Genomic DNA, 8,880 nt, shown 5'->3' with positions numbered 1-8,880 from the left:
TTTCTTTCACACTTAAATCCCATGTGGGTTTTTTTCTCATTATTTTTGTCCATGAGATAACTGAGGCACCTACAGCTTAACCACTTGTCCATTGTGGCACACTAGTAAGTGGTGGAGATGTGATTTTAGCTCTTGCCATCCATATATAGAGGCCATGATTTGGTTACTCTTCAAACACACGCCCAATGCATTCCATATTTGTATAAGGAGCTCCCACCAAAGACAATAAAAACTTACCTCTTTTCACTGTTTTAACTGAAAAAGTAGAGATAATGCAGGATTTACTACATTTTCTGCATTACCAGAGAGGAGTGCCAGGTAAGAGTCTGATGCCCTGGTCCATAATAGCATGAAAGGTAAATAAAATCTCAGGGCCAGGAGCAGTGGCTCATGCCTGTAATCCCAGCACTTTGGGAGACAAAGGCTGGCGGATCATGAGGTCAAGAGATTGAGACCATCCTGGCCAACATGGTGAAACCCCGTCTGCACTAAAAATAAAAAAATATTAGCTGGGCGTGGTGGCACATGCCTGTAATCCCAGCTACTCTGGAGGTTGAGGCAGGAGAATTGCCTGGACCCGGGAGGCAGAGGTTGCAGTGAGCCAAGATCGCACCACTGCCCTCCAGCCTGATGACAGAGCAAGACTCTGTCTCAAAATAAATAAATAATTATATATATATATATATATGTATATACATACACATACACACACACACACACACACACCACTATCTTGGGACCCTAAACTCACCAAGCAAAAGGGAAAAGTTAAGCTTCAAAACAGAGCCATGTAAAACTCTCTGCCCTCGTTTTGTTCGTACACAGAGAGCTGCAAGACAGAAGGCCACATATCGCCCGAGGTAGCCTCCCTCATCCTGGCAGTGTAAATGCACGCCTTATTTTCACAGGTATGGGGAAAAGACAAGACTAGAAATCATCCCTCAGCCCACTCCGAGACAGATGCATATTTGACTTTTTCCTCTACTCTATGTTTAGTTTATCATACGTAAAATGCAGATTTACTGAGCTAGTGATAGATGAATAATTAACTGTTTGTTTCTCTTTCTCCTCCTGCCTGCTTTTTCCCCTTTAAATATTGAAGTCCTCAAAACCTTCTTTGGAGCACAGGCCACAGATCTTACTGTAACTTGCCTCTCTTTTTCCCAGGTGTATCCTCAATCTTGGCAAAAGAAACCTCTAAATTGATTGACACCTGTCTCAGACACTTACTGGTTTACAATAGCTAGCATTCCTTGTGCACTGCTATGTATCTACTCTGTTTTAGCAGGTAGAACTTCTTATACCTTTATCATGTTTATGAGGGAGGTAGCATTGTTTTCATATTACAGATGAACTTAGCTTCCAGGTTATCCTTCCTCTAACAATTTATTGCTTATCAGTAAAAAATCCTAACATTTATATACAGCTTCAACTTATGATTAGAAAATAAAACAAATTCAACATGAACATAAATACACATGCCAAATCTCATTTATTCTCTAATTCTAAAATTATGCCATTTTAATGCCATTCTATCTCTCTCTGATCCTAAACAATTCTTTATCCTAAAGCAGTATTTCTCACAAAATGTCAGCTGTAAGTGTGTGGTATAAGCATATCTTAGTTGTGAAAATAGTTAAGCTTTCTCTCTTCACTAGCATAAAACACCCCCACTCTTCAGCCACAACGAATAGATAGCGCCTAGCACTGTGCCAGACACTGTGGGCTGGGTCAAGTCTCAAGGACAAATTAAGGTAAGACAGCCCAGCAGGCCACAGGCTTTTTCTGTGGGCTTCTAGTTCTCTTTCTCCTCATCCTCTCTTATCACTGTCACATCCCCCGTGTGCTTCTCTGGGTGCCCAGCTAAATAGTTCAGGCAATGAGATGTATCTATGGTAGCAGAATTACCTGGTGAAGGCAGGTGATTCTTGCTTCTCCTTCAGGAGAAGGATCCCTCATTTTTTTTTTTGAGACAGAGTCTTGCTCTGTCACCCAGGCTGGAACACAGTGGTGCCATCTCAGCTCAGTGCAACCTCCGCCTCCCAAAGCAGCCCTCACTTCCTCATTTTATGCTAATCCACATCCCCTGATGCCAAACAATTCTTTATCCTGGAGTAGTATTTATCAGTATCAGCTGGAGGACCTAGGGTGGTATGTGTTAAAGTTTAGACGCCTGAGGGCCGTCACAGCTGTATCTGAGATCAGAGAGGAGGTAGGTGGGGGTGGGGGATGGGCATGATAGTGTAGTTAGGGCACAGCAATCTCTCATCTTAGTAAGCTAAGCTCTCCCAGGTGATGCTGAGGCAACTTGATTGCCTTAGAAGTTCTAACCTGGACCAGAGAAAGCGAAGAGATGGGCCAATAAGTGGATATGTTTGAGGAAAAATGAAGTGATGGCCTGAGAGCCCAGAATTGAGACATGTTCCTAGAAAGTTATTTTGCGGAGAAGCTCTTAGATCCATGACTCGTACTTTTCTCACAAATAAATCACCCAGCTGTCTTCCCAGAGACCCCACCCTATCCCTTAGCAGCAACCCTGTGAGGAAAGGATGGCCCAGGCAGTAAATGTCTTCTGGTTTATAACAGAAAACGCTGGGTGGTTGGGAGTGTTCCTACCTCTTGGACTGAGTAGAGACATATTTTTGGCACATTGAAAAAGATCAGTAAATGCTTTTTATCACACAGTTATTGCTACATTTGGGAGCTGAATCCCATTATAACATACTCTAATTACTTATACTTTTATCAATATAGTCATAGCTATACATATATTCTGAACAAGGGTCATCAAATTAAGGCCAGTGGACCAAATCTAGTCTGCCTCCCATTATTGTAAATAAAGTTTTATTGGAACACAACCATGCTCATTCATTACATGCTGGTTATAGTTGTTTTCACGCAATAACAGCATAGATACAAGAAAGACAATATGGTCCACAAAACCAAAAATATTTATTATCTAGTCCTTTACATAAATGTTTGTCTAAAGGATTATATTATAGATTATAGCTCTCTACCACTACTGTATGCCAGGTGCTTTACTTGGCTCCCTTGTACATTATCTCTACTGTTCTCAATAACCTCCCCAGTTGTTATGACCATGATATTGCAGGGGAGGAGTGTTAGACAGGTCAAGGGATCTGTTTAAAGCAGACATCCAGAGCCGGGCGCAGTGGCTCACGCCTGTAATCCCAGCACTTTGGGAGGCCGAGGCGGGCGGATCACGAGGTCAGGAGATCGAGACCATCCTGGCTAACACAGTGAAACCCCGTCTCTACTAAAAATACAAAAAAAAAAAAAAAAAAATTAGCCGGGCGAGGTGGCGGACGCCTGTAGTCCCAGCTACTCGGAGACTGAGGCAGGAGAATGGCCTGAACCCAGGAGGCGGAGCTTGCCGTGAGCCAAGATGGTGCCACTGCACTCCAGCCTGGGTGACAAAGCGAGACTCTGTCTCAAAAAAAAAATAAAAAAAAAGCAGACATCCAGAATTCAAACAGTATTTTGTTTATGTTTTCTGACTGCGAGTCTTTTATGAGCTGTGCTAGGGATATAATCACCATGTTACACTTTTAATGGGAAAAATTGTTCTTAGATAAAAACATGACTCTAAAGAAATGTGCTATGGGAAAGCAGCCCATATGCAATTTGGGGAACTGGCTCTCAGTCCCTAAAGATTCTTTCCTGATAATCTGGCTACCCCATCATCGTGTACCCTATTTCATTTTTATTCCAGTAATTATAAGTGCTTGAAATTATTTTATTTATTTGGCCATTTCTGTGGATTGTTTTTCTCCTCTCAGTAGAATGCAGGATCCTTGCAGGCAGAGTTTTTCTTCAATTTGCATCTGTAGCCCAAGAGCTGGGAGTGTGCCAGGCACAAGTGTCACTGTTCAGCAAGCATTTGCTCTGTGGCTCCTTAGTTAATAATAAACGTTTATATTGTCTTCTTGTCTTAAAATACAACGTCTGAATAGAGACTGTAATGCATAGCAAAATTTGTCTTGCTTAGTTGCCAACGATGGAAAATTCTTTTTTGAAATCCTTGGAAGCACTCTAGAGGAGAACTGGGGTAGGTGTTGATTTGTTGCAATGCAGCATTTTGAAAATTATCACAATATCTCTTTAGGGGATTCAGTGGAATAAACCAGGATCATACACACCACGAAAAAAAAAACAACAACAGCTTTTTAATCACTTAAACAGCAACTCGAAATGAACATGATACTGCTCCTCATTTAACCCCTTAGAAGTGTGAGTTCACAGATTGCTACATCCTGCCCCCTACTGGAAGAGAGAGTAATGACAAACAGGGACTAGCAAGAGCACTGAAGCTTTTTTTACCAAGAAACAAAATGTTTCTTTTTGCTGGAGTAAATTACATGTTGCAACTGCTCTTCCCTGCCCCACATTCCTTTCTACTTCCAAAGTAAATAAACAGTAAAGCAAGTGGAGTATAAGATGGCTACCAGTAAAATAAAGAGAAAAGCAAACCTATATATAGGACACGTTTTGAAAACAAAATTAATCTTTTGTTTATGTAGAAGTAATTTTAAAGTGTGATTTGTTTAATAATTAACTCTCCACCTCAGTTCTTATCATCTGGCACTCTGTTGAAGAATATAATTGGAAAGGCTATCTAAATTAAGCTTCTAAAAATTAAACTTCTGAAAATTAGAGGTAGCATATATTCATATTTACTTGTATTAACTCATATTTAGTGCGATATCTTTAACGTTTAACTCATAGAGTAAATGTCATGTCTAATATGATAAATATATTAATAAAATATATAAAGTCCCTGATTTTAAAAATGCGTATTGTATAAGATACGAAGTTTCTTTTGTAGAGAAGCCTGATTAGTTACACCTGACCTTAATGTTTTCTTCTGGCCTCCTTGTCCCTTCCAGTTTCACAGCTCATCCTACCAAACCTCACGTGTATGTCAAGATAAAGCAAGCTATCCGTATCCCGTTACCCTGTGCTTACCTAGATAGGGACACCATCCTATAAACCAGCATACTGACCTCTACCAGTATATAATTTTTTATTTAATCAACAATATGCACGACATCTTTTAAAGCATTAGCTCAATAAGCCAACTATACACTGATTTGAAGGAGGCGCTTCCAAAATCTCGCTGAAAACATCTAATATGAGCAAGACCGTCTAAAAGACAGGTAACCGAGATATCTTCCAGTACCTTTAAATTCTGACCCTGTGCTAAGTTCCAACATCACAAAACAAAGTGTCTATGCCTCCAAACTATAGGGTAATGCTATCTCTCTAACTTTAAAGGAGTAACAAAAGAAGTTGCATGTAAAGAATGTATCATTTCTTTTGGAAAACCAGCATCATATTTTTGATTTCCATGTTTCCATTACATTACCCAGTCCAAGGTTCTACCAAGTAAGGTTATCTTAGAATCAGGACAAGGAAAAGCTTTTATCTATTGGTGGACTCTTATTAGATAGCAAGAAGAACCATTATGGTTAGTAGCATAGACTATAGAGTCACATTGCCTGAATTCAGATTCCAGCTCTCTCGTACCATGTTACCTTGGGCTAGTTATGTTAACTTCCTTTGTCTTAGTTTCCTCATCTGTAAAATGTGGGTGTCAATAGTACCTGCCTCATAGGGCAATTGTGAAAGTAAAAGAAGTTCATATGTAAAAAGTCCCTTGGAACCAGACCTGGCACATAGCCTTTGAGAGACGTCAGCTGCAACCCAAATTTGTTTCTGCATCTGACTCTGTTGACAGAAGGCTCAGAGCTACATGTCAATTCTTCTGCTGTAACTGATTCCAGACACCTGCTTCTTCTTTCTCTCTCTCCCTCAATTTACTTATTTATTATCATTGCTCTGTTTTGTATCATTTTTATTAATATAAGCTGATGAACTATTTTAAGGAAATGAACAAGAATGAAATTATTTATTAGGTGGACTAAACTGAACTTGTCCTCTTTGGTCAATTATTTCAGTCCAGATTACTTAATTTTCTGCTTTATAAAATACTCCTAAATTAGGTCACATCAATTTCAGAAAGTACATCTTAGAATATACATCTTCTATGTGCATGAAAATCCAGAATTAAAAAAAAAAAATCTTGTCTTCCTATGAGACTTCTTGGATGACATCTAGGTGTTAACAGTTTAATACATGCATATAAAGAGATACCTGTTAACATGTCAAATATGTTGATAGGTTTCCATGCTCACTGAGACTCACATGGATAAGGAATGGAGCAGAGAGCAGCTATACTCTACTGGCACTGTGCTGGGAATAATTTGAAATCAAGCTTCTCTTCTGCAAAGCCCAATTCTAGTAAAAAGGTGCAAGAGGGAAATCAGTGCAGAGTGCAAGTTCATCGGAACAGGTTGATCTGGTTTGCTGGAGACTCTTAGAAGCCTCCTGGGAGAAATGTGGATAAAAGTTGTTGAAATAGATAGCTAACTCCAGGACTTAAGCTCTGAAACACAAATGAGGAACAAAGACCAGCTTTACCTCCTGGGGAGTGCCTTCTCCAGATAAATGCAGATAACTCATCAAGGCCTCTGCCTTGAGTACTTAATTGCTGGAGAGGGAACGTTTGGGCTGCATAACAAAAAGCTTTACTTTTATTTTCTCAGATCAGCCTTAAGGAAGTGTCCCAAGTTTCAAAGGGAAAGCACCTGAGACAGAAAAAGTAAGTTAATAAAGAGTTGTAATAAAAGAGGCATCAGAAGTTGGGGGAACAAGGCTGTTTTATTGGAGACATTGAGTGGGGATGGCAATGGGATTAGCAATTTAGAAAGAAAGCCAAAAAACATGCATTATCCCTGTGGACTATCAGTAAACCGAATGTGGCTCAGAATGCCAGTCAGGAACACCCATAGGGTAAAAATGTGTTTAGGAGTGGAAAGAAAAGAAAAATCAAGTCTTGGGATGGCAGTGGCTTCACTTTTGGTGGTTCAGAGACAAACTCTAATATTCTTTGTCAACTGAAAAATGGTGGGGTTCTCATACACTTGGAAAGGAGAGCTTTGATTCTCATAAAGTGTTGCAGCCCCCAGGGTGGCTATTCTGACAGTCTGGGAAGAGTAGCCGCTGGCCAGAAGCCAGAAACAGATACGCTGAGGTTGAGCCAACTAGGACAGGGATTTATGCTGAATGGGTTGGGCAAATATACATATTCAATCATCTATAAAAGGAGTCATGAATATTTATGAATGGAGAAACATGCTAATGTACAACTGGGCTTCGTGTCTCATGTGGTTCCAATGTTCAAGAAACGGCTGAGTTCACATGATCCAAGGGTAGAGTATTTGGCTCTCTGATGTCAAAAAGTGAAGCAGAAGAGGAAAGTTTTCGCTGTGCATCCTCTGAAGACTGGTCGGAACTACTGCTTCCTTGGTGGTCTCTTATCAAGAAGAAGTTTCTCCTTGGTAGTCTCTTATCAAGTTTCTTTTGCCAAAACTGCAAAAGAAGGGGCAGTAGCCAAGCAGTTGGTTGATATCCACAGTGGAATCTCTTGAAAAGGGCTGGTTTCTGCTTAGCTTTTAGGGAAGAAAACCTCATGTTAGTCAGGGGGAGAGGGGAGACGATGACAAGATGTATTGGGCCTCCCATTCTGTCTCATGGCCATGAACTCAGTTTTAAGGTTTACCTTGGGTCCCTTTGGCCAAAGGTTGGTGGTTGTGTTGAGGGGTGGTGGAGCTGTCTGTATAGTTGGTCCTGGGGCTGATACTTTTATTTTTATTTATCATCCTTGTTATTTTTCCCTCTTCAGTGGTGAAAGCTGGAATGGTAAGTGCTGTAAAGAAGATATGCCTCGCAGGACTCATTTGTTAGAAGAAGAGGCAGTCTGCAATGTAAAGTCAGCAGTCCCCACTTGTAAATGTTATTTGTTCCCTACACCACACTGAAGCAGGACTCAGTACCTCTTCTCACAACCCAGGAGGAAATCTCTACAACCTGATTAATTGTAATCTCTACAGTATGATTAATTGTAATCATACTTCACAGTCTCATTTGGAATATGGGGACAAGGGAAAGTTACAGCACAGAATTACTAACAAAACACTTAAAAGTTTTAACCAGATGTGCCTGTTTGTTTGTTTGTTTAATTCGTCTTTCCCTACACTGTCAACAGTGTGTTTTTAATTTTCCTAACCTCACTAAATTTTGTCTCCTGTCTCCTGGATTCCCCTCTCAAACCTCAAGTGTCTCTACTATTTATGGATCAAACAATACCCTCAAGTCTGCATCTCTACATCATCATCACCACCGTGATGATCCTCATGGTCCTGACCATAGCAAACATTACTGTGTATACTTTTGTATCCAACACTGGTCTAAAGGTCAATTCACTTAATCCTCACAAACACTCAATAGGTTAGGTTTTATTTATATTGTGTAATTGGGAAACCATTGGAAGCAATAAAAACTTATAATATCATATTTATTTATTTGTTGATTTTTATTTATTCCTGTATTTATTTTTCTGAGATGGAGTCTCACTCTGTGGTCCAGGCAGGAGTACAATGGTGCAATCTTGGCTCAATGCAACCTCTGCCTCCCAGGTTCAAGTGATTATCCTGCCTCAGCCTCCTGAGGAGCTGGGAGTACAGGTGCATGCCACCATACTAGGCTAATTTTTTTGTATTTTTAGTAGAGATGGGGTTTCACCACTCTGGCCAGCCTGCTCTTGAACTCCTGACCACAAGTGATCTGCCCGCCTCGGCCTCCCAAAGTGTTGAGGCATGAGCCACCGAGCCTGGCCAAAAGTTTATAAATTGATTTTTATACTATAAAATATTAAGTAATAAAATAGTTATGGCACAGTACAACTGAAACTTCGAAAGTCTGGGACTCTTCAAGAAAGTATTTACATAGAAAGTAAGC

The 8,880-nt window shown here is 40.2% G+C and overlaps 1 long non-coding RNA gene across 1 annotated transcript; it reads left to right on the top strand.

Moving 5' to 3' along the window:
• Positions 1-3,441: 3,441 nt before the first annotated feature.
• LOC103879658 lies at positions 3,442-7,941 on the top strand. The gene is made up of 3 exons (XR_640372.4): positions 3,442-5,177; positions 6,627-6,682; positions 7,766-7,941. It is a non-coding gene; the product is annotated as an uncharacterized LOC103879658 (long non-coding RNA).
• The last annotated feature ends 939 nt before the right edge of the window (positions 7,942-8,880 follow it).

Source organism: Papio anubis, chromosome 19, assembly GCF_008728515.1.
Source record: "Papio anubis isolate 15944 chromosome 19, Panubis1.0, whole genome shotgun sequence".
NCBI classification, from domain to species: Eukaryota; Metazoa; Chordata; class Mammalia; order Primates; family Cercopithecidae; genus Papio; species Papio anubis.
This window is presented reverse-complemented; position numbering and strand designations above follow the sequence as displayed.